The sequence below is a fragment of the Trichosurus vulpecula genome, chromosome 2 (genome assembly GCF_011100635.1).
Source record: "Trichosurus vulpecula isolate mTriVul1 chromosome 2, mTriVul1.pri, whole genome shotgun sequence".
NCBI classification, from domain to species: domain Eukaryota; kingdom Metazoa; phylum Chordata; class Mammalia; order Diprotodontia; family Phalangeridae; genus Trichosurus; species Trichosurus vulpecula.
The window spans coordinates 321374315-321387082 of NC_050574.1; positions in this window are offsets into that span (position 1 = coordinate 321374315).

Here is a 12768-nt window from a genome sequence, read left to right on the forward strand (position 1 = left end):
ATTATTTTATCTATCACCTCAGTATTGTGGTGTGATTGGTAATCTTGGGAAATGAAGTTTGAACAATACCACTTATGTCAAGATAAAGAATACATTATTGGCCAAAACCAGATTAAACTTCAGAGAATTTTTCTCCAGATTCTGTAGACCCTCTTAAAGCAACTGCCCTTACAGAATTGGTGCTGCCAAAAAAAATCAATAAAAACTTTTATTCAAAGATTTTAATATAATCAACCCTATCCTCAATCAGGAGGGCTAAGATCCCAAAACTGCCTTCAGCTCTGCTCCTATCCTTGCCTGCCTAAACTCAATGTATCATGTTTTTGTGGGTTGCAGAAGACTAATTGAACTGGATAATGGAAATCCACTTATCCCAGCAGCAAGCACCTAAGTACATGCACAAATTCTACAGGCCTACAATAGGATATAAGCAGTTATTCATTTTAAAAGTTACATTTAAGGAGTGTTTGTGTGGGTGGGAAGATGTGGTATATGTTCTCAATGTTTCTTATTCAGGTTTGAATTTACCATTAAACTTTAGCATTCTGATCTGTGAAACAGGATTTAACCAGGCTTGCTAGGCTCTATTCTTTTCTGTTGTGATTATGTCCCCATTCTCTACCCCTGGATGCTTGTTGGTACCATGGAACATAGCCATGTTGTTTATGAATAAGATCTAGATGTCATCCTTAAACCAAGCTCTGATGAGAGAAGCAAATAAAATTCCATAGTACAACAACTCAAATGCTCTCTGAATTAAAAAGGGACAATGGGACTTTCTTGCTGTTACTGAAAGTGCAACTATAATGCTTCCTGCAGGTTTACCTTCTTGTTCTAACTATGGTTTTTATCCCCACCTGTATTCTATCACCAAGCCCCTCCCTGGAACCCCAAAACATACCTTTTATTCATATATTTGACTCCCAAGGTCAGCTTTCCCAGTTGGGAATGTAAGCCCAACGAAATGAAAAGTAGCATACCAAGGTCTGCATTCTAGTCTCCTGGTTGTCTTTTCTCTTTCATACCCTTTACAAATTTCTCTCAAGTTCTTCCAACCTCCTTAGGCTCCTGCAATATAGCATGAGTGAAGAATCAAAGAAGATGTTGACAAGCTGAAAATCAAGAAAATATTTTTCTCATCATTAGGGAAAAATATGAAGAAGCTACAGCAGCATCCTTTGACTGGGATGCTGAAGACCCAGTGTAGCCCTGCTCTGCCTACTTGCTGGGTGGCTTTGAACTTTTGCTCATTTAAAAATTATTTTTAACATATGGAATAAAATTCCATTGCATAGTAGAATAGAAGAAATATTGTACATGAAATTGCAAAAAAAAAAAAAAAATTCCAAAACAGGTTTTCTCCTTAGACAGTTGGGTCTCAATGTTCCTACCCCTTTGCTAGAAACTTCTCTACCCTCTACTGCCACCTCGTGTCCAAGATATCCTTTACATCCCTTGTTTAAACCCCAAAGCAGTTACATTAGCCAAGAAACTGACAGATGATAAAAGGTGAAGTGGAGAATATTTTTTTAAAAAATGCTTTGTGATATTGCCCATCATGAATAGCCACAATGAATGGTATTCAAAGTCATCATTGTCAATTTTATTTTGTAATATTTAGCAGGTGAGACCACTCTCAACCCAGTGCACATACTACAGTTTCTTGGAGCCACAGGTGAGATATTTGAGCAGTTGTAACCAAGCAGTTTGATATTGGGATAAATCATTAAGATGACAGAATATTTGGAGTACTTTAATTTTTTTCTCATTAACTCAAACATTTCAACATACGAAGAACAAAAAAATTGTACATGGACATCACGAATTTGTTAAGGGTTTTTAAAGTATATTAAATTTACTATGGTAGTAATAAAATTGAACAATGCGTTCATTTATCTTGCTTGACTATACTTTCTATAAGGGAGGGATTCTGGGAGGGGGAGATGATTATAGTTAGGTGATATAGGGCAGAGGGGTCAAATACCAAGCCTGTTGGAAACACTCTCAGCTGACCTAACCAGATTAAAATGTAATAGGAAATACTTAACAAAATAAAAATTTGAAACCTAGTGTTATGTTTTCTAAGTCAATATGCTGTCTACAGGGATCCTTTAGTGATTGTTTGACTTTGACACAACTGATGTGGGGGACTTGGAGTCAGTAAGACCTGAGTTCAAATCCTGTCTCAGACACTTACTTACTATATACCCAGGACAAGTGACATCTCAGCTTCAGTTTTGTCATACATAAAATTGGGATAATAGTACAAATCTTACAAGTCATCAGGAGTAAATGAGATAATGGGTAAAGTACCTTGTAAACCTTAAAGCATTGCATAAATGCTAGTTAATGAGATGCAAAGAAATTATCACCAATATAACATTTCAAAAAAAACATACTACTTAGTTTATGAAGAGAAGTTACAAACATATTCTATTTTAAAAGCTGACTTCTTGGCCAGGTGTTTGGAGTTCAAAACATCTTTCCACAGAAGAGGTCATATATGTTCTTGAACCAGCTCTAGAAAGTCTACTTAACATAAATAATTGCAATACTACATAGTTTTAGTTAAAAATAGTAATAGACAATACTCCTGCAAAAATAGAGTATTTCAGATAAATTGTGGGCAAAATTCTAGCAGTATATAGTATTTCTGGTAGCTAGTGGTGCAGTGGATACAGTGCCAAGCCTGGAGTCAGGAGGACCTGAGTTCAAAACCCACCTCAGATTCTAGTTGTGTGACCATGCACAAGTCACTTAATCCTGTTTGCCTCAGTTTCCTCATCTGTAAAATGATCAGGAGAGGGAAATGGCAAAACACTCCAGTATATCTACCAAGAAAACCCTAAATGAGCTCAAAAAGAACAGGATACCAACAGAAACAAATGAACAACAATAATCGTATTTCTGTGGACAGATACAGCTCAGGTTTGAACCCAAATAACAGAATACTGGAAACAGTTCTCCACCAAGAAGCATTTGTAGTGAGAAACCAGAAAGCAGTCCCTTAGCACTTCATGTCTTCTGCCCTACTATTACATGGACAAAATTTTTTAAACTGAGTTTGACACAACTGATGTGGGGGACTTGGAATCAGTAAGACACTGCCTGATTGCACAGTTACTAGCTGAAGGGTCTTTGTTTGCAACCCTGGCAGGTGCTGGTAGCAGGGAGTAGCTGTGTCTGGCCAGAGGATGTTGGAAGTCAGGTCTTTCTACCTATAGGTGCGTGGTAATTGCACATGGAGGCATAGACATAGGAGTATGTCGGAGCAAGTTTTGATGCCCTCCCAAGAGCTGATTGTTGAAATTTCAGCCTAAGAATTTAATATACCTCAGAAATAGGCAACAGAACCAGGAGAACATTGTATGCAGTAACAGCAATATTGTACGATGATCAACTGTGAATGACTTAGCTATTTTCAGAAATACAATGATCCAAGACAATTCTGAAGGACTCATGAAGAATGCTATCCACCTCCAGAGAAAGAACAGATGGAATCTGAATGTAGATTGAAGCATACTTTTTTTTTTACTTTCTGATGTAATCATATTAGTTTCTTATGTCAAATTATTTGACAATACCAAGGATTTTGGTGGCAAGAACTTTCTTTTCTGGGTCTTTTCTGAGACTGTGTCATAGCATATACAGGAGCAATTGCCAGGCTGCATCTTCACAGGGGTTGTTTCCAAGACTCCATCTGTGGGCACCATAATGGAAATACTGCTAATTCCCATTGCTATTGAGCTCAGCATTCTGGGCTGTCTCTGTTGGAGACATAAGGGGGATAGTGGTCAATGTGTTGGAGGTGGTAATTGGCTTAATGGTAGCTAATAATAATAATAGCTAGCATTTATATAGTGCTTTCAGGTTTGTGAAGTGTTTTATGAACATTATTTCATTTGATCCTTGCAACAGCCCTGGGAGGTAAATATTATTATTATCCCTATTTTTACATAGATAAGGAAACTGAGGCAGACACACTAAGTGACTTGCCCAGGGTCATGCAGCTAGTAAGTATCTGAGGCTGGATTTGAAGTCAGTTCTTCCTGACTCCAGATCAGACACTCTACCCACTGGACCATGTAGCTGCTTAACACTTGCTGCCTCCTCTCTTTCTCTCAGTTCAATACCTGTTAGCCAAGAGGTGAGAAGCATTTTTCATCATTAGTATTCTGGAGCCATGACTAACCATTCTATTGATCAGAATTTTAAAATTTTTCTAAGTTGTTTGTATTTGGAAATGTGTCTTGCATGACTATACAAATTTGTAAAGGGTTTCGTTTTGTTCCCTTCTCAATGAGTGGGAGAGGGGAAACAAAATTGAATTTTAAAAACCAAACAAACTCAAAGCTGTTTACATGATTGTATTCAAAATGTACAAGTTATTAGATGATCTGTCTCTGGCTCAGAGACAGAGACAAAGACAGGGACAGATAGAGACACAAAAGAGAAGCAGAAAGAGTACCTGGGCAGATGTCTGCATACCTGAAGTCCACCATTCCTACCACCATTCCTACCACCATACATACCTTGGTGGCAGGCTTGGGATCTGTTTCCCTTCCTCTTCTGTTTCCTCTTTCTGTCTATGTGGTTTGTAATTTATGCCAACAACAAACTCATGTTTGCAACCTCCCTTGACCTTCACCCCAATATTCACCATCATGTTCCCCCCTCCGATTCCTGGGCTTCCTTATATGAGAATATTTCCTTAATATAAAATGCTATCCTCACCCCATACTTTTACCTGTCCTGTTTCTTTTGAATAGGGTATGCCTGTTCAGAGCAATATTCTAATTACAGGTTTCATCCTGCCAAGTTTCAGTTATGCCGATGAGGTGAAATTTGCCTCCTTGGGTTAGGACCCCTAGTTCTTCTCATTTGTTGATTAGACTTTTGGCATTTGTGTAGAGAAACTTCAGTCTATGGAATTTACTTTTGTTGCTGTTCAGTTATTTTTCTGTTGTGTCTGACTGTTTGTGACCCCATTCAGGGCTTTCTTGGCAAAGATAGTAGAATGGTTTGCCCTTTTCCTTCTCCAGTTCATGTTACAGATGGGGAAAATGAGGCAAACAGGGTTAAGTGACTTGCTTAGGGTCACACAAGTAGTAAGTTTCTGAGGCCAAATTTAAACTCAGCTCCTCCTAGCTTTAATGCCATCACTCTATCCACATGCCACATAGTTGCCCGAAATCAATAAATATCTAAGTATTTACAGTTCTAAAATCATGCACACTATTTTGTATTGCTTATTTACTAACATGTTACATATCTGAGCTTCTCTTGGCATACCTGCCAAGTAGGATATTTGATTTGTCTTTTTCTCTTTCTTTTCTAAAAAATAATTCCCCATCCCACCAATTACAATGCTTTAATATTCCCTCCAAATTCCCCCTTCATTGGAAAAAAAGAAAAACTAAACCCTCGTGCATAAAAAATGAAACAAATTCCCACATTGGCCCTGTCCAAAAACATGTCACATTCTGTATCTTAAGTCCATCACTTCCTTGTCAGCATGCTTCATCATTGGGCCTTTGGAATTCTGGTCTACTTCCCTTTCAAATAATTGTTTCCTTGGCATTCCCCAAACCTACATTTCTCTTTGTAAGTCTTTCATAAGAGAGGCAGAATGGTATAATGGTATAATGAGCCATCCTCAGAATTAGAAAGACCTTGGTGTAAAGTTCAGCCTCTGACACATACTGACTGTATGAGCCTAGCAGGTCACTTGGATTCTCAGTCTCAGAAAGTGTTCAGACTTGAAGTTTCAGAGCCCTTTGTTAGGATGCATTGCTAGAAGGATTTACTCATGGGAAGAAACTTATACCAATGAAATTATAGGTATCATTCAAAAGAAAATTTTTTAAAATAAGAAATCAATTCACAAATAACAAATTCATCTAAATATAGTTCACACTCCTAAAATTAGATCATGGCTATGAAGAAATATATGTATAAGAACATATATACATGTGTGGGAATAATATATTAAATGTAATAATACATTTTATAATATAATATGTAAGGAATAGGAATATTTATCATATGTAAGAAATATATTTCTCATCAAAGCTCTAATTTTAGGAGTGTGATTTATATTTAGATTAATCTGCTATATGTGAATAAATATATTATGTACAAATAATATATTTAATATATAAATATATGAGAAATAGATATGTATTTCTTATATACGTATATGTATAAGAAATATACATTTCTTATCAAAGCTCAAATTTTAGAAATATGACATAGGGTAATCTGTTATTTGTGAATATTATATATATGAATAACAAATTATATAGCAATATATCACATAAATATATAATAAAAATATTTGAGATATAAGTCATATCTAATACATAAAATATAACATAACAACATCTTAAAAGATTTGCATTTCATGTATGTATGCATATATGAGAAATATATATTTCTTATCAAAGATGTAATTTTAGGGGTATGACATATTTAGAATAATCTGTCATTTGTGAATTGATCTCTTATAAGAGGTTGCTCTTTTTTCTTTTGGAAAAGACCTGTGACTTCATTGGTATAAGGATCTCTCCATGAGGAAATTCCCTCTACCAATATATCCCAGCAAATATATGTGTTAATACATATATGATACACCATAGATTTAGAACTAGAAGAGGTCTTAGAGATGAGGTAGTTTAACTCCTTCAGATGAGGAAACCGAAGTCCCCTAAAGGGAAGTGGCTTGCTCAAGGTCCTATTAGGTTAATGTATAAAACATATTACTCTGAAAGCTGCACGGTTGGATTGTTGAAAGGAATCGAGGCTGAGGGTGGTGAGTGGGTTGAATGTTATTAGTGCTGTCTTGGTCAGGGCTTTTAGGGACTCTGGAATTTTCAAAGCTGGTGCAATAACAAGAATATAATGATGACCCGCTCACAGACCATCACTGAGGTTCACTGGAGGAGGGGAAGGTGGGCACTGACCTCAATTTCTACATTTGTTCTCTTCTCCCCCCCCCCCACTCACTAGCCCACCAACTTAGAGGTAGAGGGAGGGAAAAAATGAACTTAGGTCTTGTAAAAGTTGTTTAAATTCTGGGGAGGGGGAGGACATTGCATAACGGTGATCCATACACCAAATTCATACATTTTGGGGAAGGGAATTTTCACCATGAGAAGAACAAGAGAGAAAATATGAATAGGTACTGGGCCCACGATTTTAATGGATCTTAGGGAACTTCCAAAAGGAAATTTACTCTGCCAATGTGGGTCAACACCTTATTTGCCATTTTCAGTTTCAAGAATTGCCTAGAGCATTGAGAGGTTAAATGACTTTCCTAGGATCACACAGCCAGCATGTATCAGAGGCAGGTCTTGAACCCAAGTCTTCCTGGTTCTGAGTCCAGTTTCCTACCCAATTTACTATGACTGAGAGATTAATGGAAGAAGAATCAATTACATATGTGTATATATATATATATATATATATATAAATATATATCTCACTAATTAAAATATTATTAGGTAGTCTGCCTTGGAGAGAGAGAGAGAGAGAGAGAGAGAGAGAAAGAGAGAGAACAAACTCCAGCAGATGTGTGGATAATATTGAAGAACACCATTACTACTATATCATGCCTCTGTGCCAGGCTTGTGATCTGTTTCCCAACCTTCTCATTTATTTCCTCTTTCTGTCTGAATGGTCTGTAGTATACTCCAGTGACAGAATTGTTAATATTTGTCTCTCCTTTGACCTTTACCCAAATGTTCTCCATCATGTTCTGCCTCACCTCTAGTTCCTGGATTTCCTCATATGAAGATATTTTCTTAATATGTAATGCTATCCCCACCCAATACAACCATATTCTTTCTAAAGACTTTAATTGGTTCTGTAAAAATACAGTGTTAGGTGACATAACACTATGGGGAAAAATTATTGCTGTAAAAAAGAATTTCATAGGATAGCAGGAAGACTGATATTCAGAAAAGTTAATGCCACTGGGGCTCACAAGCTGAATCAGATGGTCATGGATCGCAGAAAATCTGATTAGCCTCTTAGGCAATCAACAAAACTGTTTTTCAGTGGTTTCATAATATTAATGTGGGCTGTTTAGGCATGCATTAAAAGCATTATTGCAAAATGATATTGGTTGGAAACTTGTGTGAGCTATACCTGTACTTGCTGATTAATTAGATATCTATATCCCCAAGTAAGTCCCATATCATACCAGAAGAAAGGACTCCTCCCATTAAAATCTTTAGGGGGAATTTGGATGATTCTTCAGTTCTACAAGGTCCAAGCTTGTCGTGAAATGGTGTGAGGGGTCCCTTTGAAAATCACATGTTTACACAAAGAAAATAGAGTTAACCAAATATGAGAATCATATATTTAGAGTTGGAAGGTCATTATATATCATCTGTGTAATCCCTACTCCCTCCTCTATTCTATACATAAAGAAACTGAGGCCCAAGAAGTTGAATGATTTGCTTAAGTTAACAATGGATAGTGGGCAGAAAATTGCGATTTGAACCTCTATCCTCTAAATCCAAATCCATTGCTCTGTCTACCATATTCTACTGCCTTCCTCTTATTTTTAAAATTTTATTAATGTGTTTTGTTATATAATTATGGACATTTACAGATTATCCCTATTCCATTAAGAAGTCTCTTGTAACAAATTAAAATGTTTGAGCAAATCCAATAATACAGTGACCTCATCTGAAAGTGCATACAACATTTTACATTTGTAGAACTGCTCCACCTCTCTATTCAATTTAAAATGAACAGAAGTCTATTTTCCCCATGACTCCTGGCCCTATTGAAAAAAAAAAGAAAAGAAAAACAAATTCCTCTTAACAAATGTGTGCAGAGTCAAGCTAGCAAAATAAATTCCCTCATTGGCTGGCTGGCTGGCTGGCTGGCTGGCTCTCTCTCTCTCGCTCTCTCTCTCTCTCTCTCTCTCTCTCTCTCTCTCTCTCTCTCTCTCTCTTTCCCCTCCCTCTGTGTATGTGTATACACACAAATGCATGCATATTAAAAATTCTGTACCCCTAATTTATAACTTCTCTTGGGAGGTGGATAGTGTGTTTCATCATTGGTCCTTTGTGAACATGGATTCCTCTTATTTTGTACTTCTCCTATCGCTTTCTCTTATACAGAAAGCTCTTTGAAAGCAGACACTGTCATCTTTATATCCCTAAACCCTTGCATGATATCTATATGCAATAGGGACTTAATAACTGTTTGTTAAACTGAATTTAACCTGTAGGGTTCCCAGAGCTGTTTAATATAAGATGCAGGAGATGTGAAGAGGAGAATGAATTTTCTCTCTGTTCACAGGCACTGGCCAAATGCTAGAAAGCTTTCCTTTGAAGCTCTCCCATCTCCCTTTATTAACTCCTCACTTTCTTATGTTTCTCTGCCCAGGTCCCCGAGTACCTAGTGACTTCATGATACCTTAAGTGCCTCAGCCTTGCACACAGAGGTATTTGTGTATCAAAGGTTGCTTGTCAACCACATTTCTAATTGGTAGAATTTCAGGTAATAGTAACAAATAAACTGGAAGATTTAGACCATTATATAGGTTATGGGGGAATGGGGTAGAGACATTTTGAGGCCTGATAATCTCTATAGATACAGGCCAACCATATCAAGGAAATTTTTCTAGGAGTCATCTTCCCTAAGAGGTTCTTATTTTTCATAATTTCTTCCCTTTTACTTCTGATCCCACAGATTCTCTAAAAGAATCTTTTTTTTCTTCCCCACAATGGCTCCTTGGCAATGAAAGCTCCAAAGATTAGGGAGGAAAAGAGCACCTGCGTGGATGGGGTCTTCTCCAAATTGTGTGCCTTTAAATCAATAATTCCCTGTACATGCATTTTTTTCATCCAATGAGCATCTACACTGGTCATGATGCTGGGGTGGGGGAGGGAAGATGTATAAAGATGACAACCTCCTTCTCTTGAGGATTTTACAATCTAATTTGAGAGACTATATGGGTACCTATGTATATGTGTTTATTGGGATTTTTCCATATGGTTAATATATATATATATACATACATATATATATATTTTATTGACTCATATAATAAACACACAAGTGTAGGAAATAAAAGTATATGAATTAAATGATCTCTGATAGCTGCCAAGTCTTTCAACTCAATGATATAATTTGTACTTATCCAGGTTAACATGAAATACAAGGAAGATCAGCATGAGGTTAAATTAGGAAGTGAAAATATTCATGGAAGGGAATTTTAAACTGAGATTTAAAGATTTTAATACATAGGTTTATAGGGAGGATAAAAGTCCTCAGTCAAAGCTTTGATTTAGTGAGATCTACTTTTATGGAGCTTTCCAAGGTGCTGGACTGCTTCAGTCCCTAAACCACTTCTTACCCAGTGTCTCATAGCTCTATTATTCTTTTAGGGAATATCCTAGGCCTGGTTAACTGCCTTCTGGATTTTCTCTTAGATACAAAGTACCTTGAAATATGAAGAACTGAAAAAAGCCTTGAGTGAATGCTAACTTGTTTACTATACCTATAGTATCATTAGAGATAGAACTAGCTCTGTAGAGTTAATGGTTAAATCAGAAACTGGGACCATGAACAAACTTTGGAAACTTTGTTCTTCATATATGCTCATTCTACTTGTGCAGAGGAGAATTTTAAAGTGTCTGATCAAGGCCATGAGCTTCAAGGCCCTTACCTCTGTGAGAATTTGCCCAAAGCTAGCCCTGTAGTGAGATTCTCTCCTCAATTCCCTACTTCCTTATTTAGACCTCTCAATCCATTAGAGTACTCAAAGATATTAAAGCATAGTTCCCTAAGTGAAAGATAACACCCTACCACCTCAGTAGCACCACCCTAGATCTTCTGGGAATCAGAGGAAAGTGGTAATCACATGTTAGATACAGAACTTTACCCTTACAAAAGGGGGGTGGGTGGAACTGAGAAACCATCACTGGTGAACTTCTACCCACTCCCTTAACCCCAAATGAATGACCCAGCATGCAGATGTAGAGATTTGCAGCATTCTTTATATCTAGTCCCGAAAAAGCTGTGTGCAGGCAGTGTGATACAGTGAGAAGTACACTGACTCTGGAGGCAGGGAACATTAGTTCAAATCCTTCATCTGACACTACCTATTCAACTTTGGGCAAGTTTCTTAGCCTCTCTGGACCTCAGTTGTACTAGATGACATCTGAGGTCCCTTTTAGCTTTATATATTTAATTGAATGATTCTCTCTTAGTATGGTTGCTGGTTTACCACAGCATCACTCATTTGGGGAAGCTTTGCTGTCAAATGGCAGAATTAAAATGGGTGGGAAAACTTGATCAAAACTTTTAAAGAAAAATGCTATAAACCCAAAGAAATAGAACAGATTCAAACCAGTGCCCCCCTCATAGCAGGCCTGATAAAACTGTCTGATCTACTACTTTGGATCTGCTGAATGCACAACTCTGATTCAATTGCTATTCTGCTCAAAAGCCATTGGTAGTTCCCCACTATTAACACATCAAGGTTCAGTGCAGCCTGGCACTCAGGGCCCTCCAGATGAAGGGAGATAAAGCTGGAAAAGAAGGTTGGGAACAGATTGGGGGTGAGGTGGGGGATCTCGAATACCAGGCTAAGAAGTTCAGACTTTCTCTTGTTCTCTTTCTATAAGCCATAGGAAATCATTATTTTATGAATGTTTTAGCAAGATTAATGTGGCAGTGATAGGCAGGATGGATTAGCAGATTGTCGCAATCATCTAGGTGTTATATAATGAGAGACTGGACTACTGTGATAGTATTGGAAAAGCAAAAGAAGAGATAATCTAGAAGCATTACAAAGGAAGACTCACTGAGACTTGTGTTTGATTGGATATAGATGAGAAAAAAAGAGGATTAGCAGATGGCTACCTGGAAGAAAGGTGATAGCACTGAGAAAAGTAGGGAAATCAGTGAGGGGTGCTAGTCTGAGTTTGGCTTTAGACATGTTGATTTTGACATACTGATGATCTATCTATATGAAAATGTCCATCAGAGAGTTAAAGATGTGGAGCTGAAGGTTAGAAGAGAGTTTAAGGCTAAAGATGTAAATGTGGGAGTCCTTTGCATAATAGTGGTGGTTGAAGTCTTAGAGATGGATGTGATCTCTGAGGCAAAATGGAAGGCTAAGAATTCAAACTTTGGATATGACTACATTTTGAGTGTGGGGAGTAAAAAAGACAGAGAGGGAATACTTACAGAATTAGAGGCAAAACCAGAATAATATTCGAGGGAAGTCAAATGGAAGGAGAGAATTCATTTCAGGTGAAGGCTGATCATAAAATAGGGATTGATCAATGGTGTCAAATACTTCAAAGAGGTCAAGATGGTTACAGCCTTATGAAAGACCACTGGATTTGGTGATTAGGAGATCACTGACCATCTTTGTGAGTATAATTTTAGAATTGAAATCAGTGAGAAAGGTAGGTAACTAAATGTGTGTACTTTAAAAATCATGTACATATTGCTATTTAAATATTATGCTAAGGCTATTTATTTTGTGCTTAGCTATTTTAATAGATTATATCTTTATAAAATATAAAATAAAAAAGGCTTCCTAACCTTATGCTTCCAAAATGTCACTGCTAAGCATAAGCCCCAAATAAATCTTTGCTGCTGGAACTTCAAAGTCCTTAATAATAGTGAGCACAACTGAGAAGAGCCAAAGATGCAGAGATTACATGCATTTCTTAAAATAAAAGTTTTTACAACATCAACACATGTTATTATAAAAGTTTTAATTCCTACCTTAAG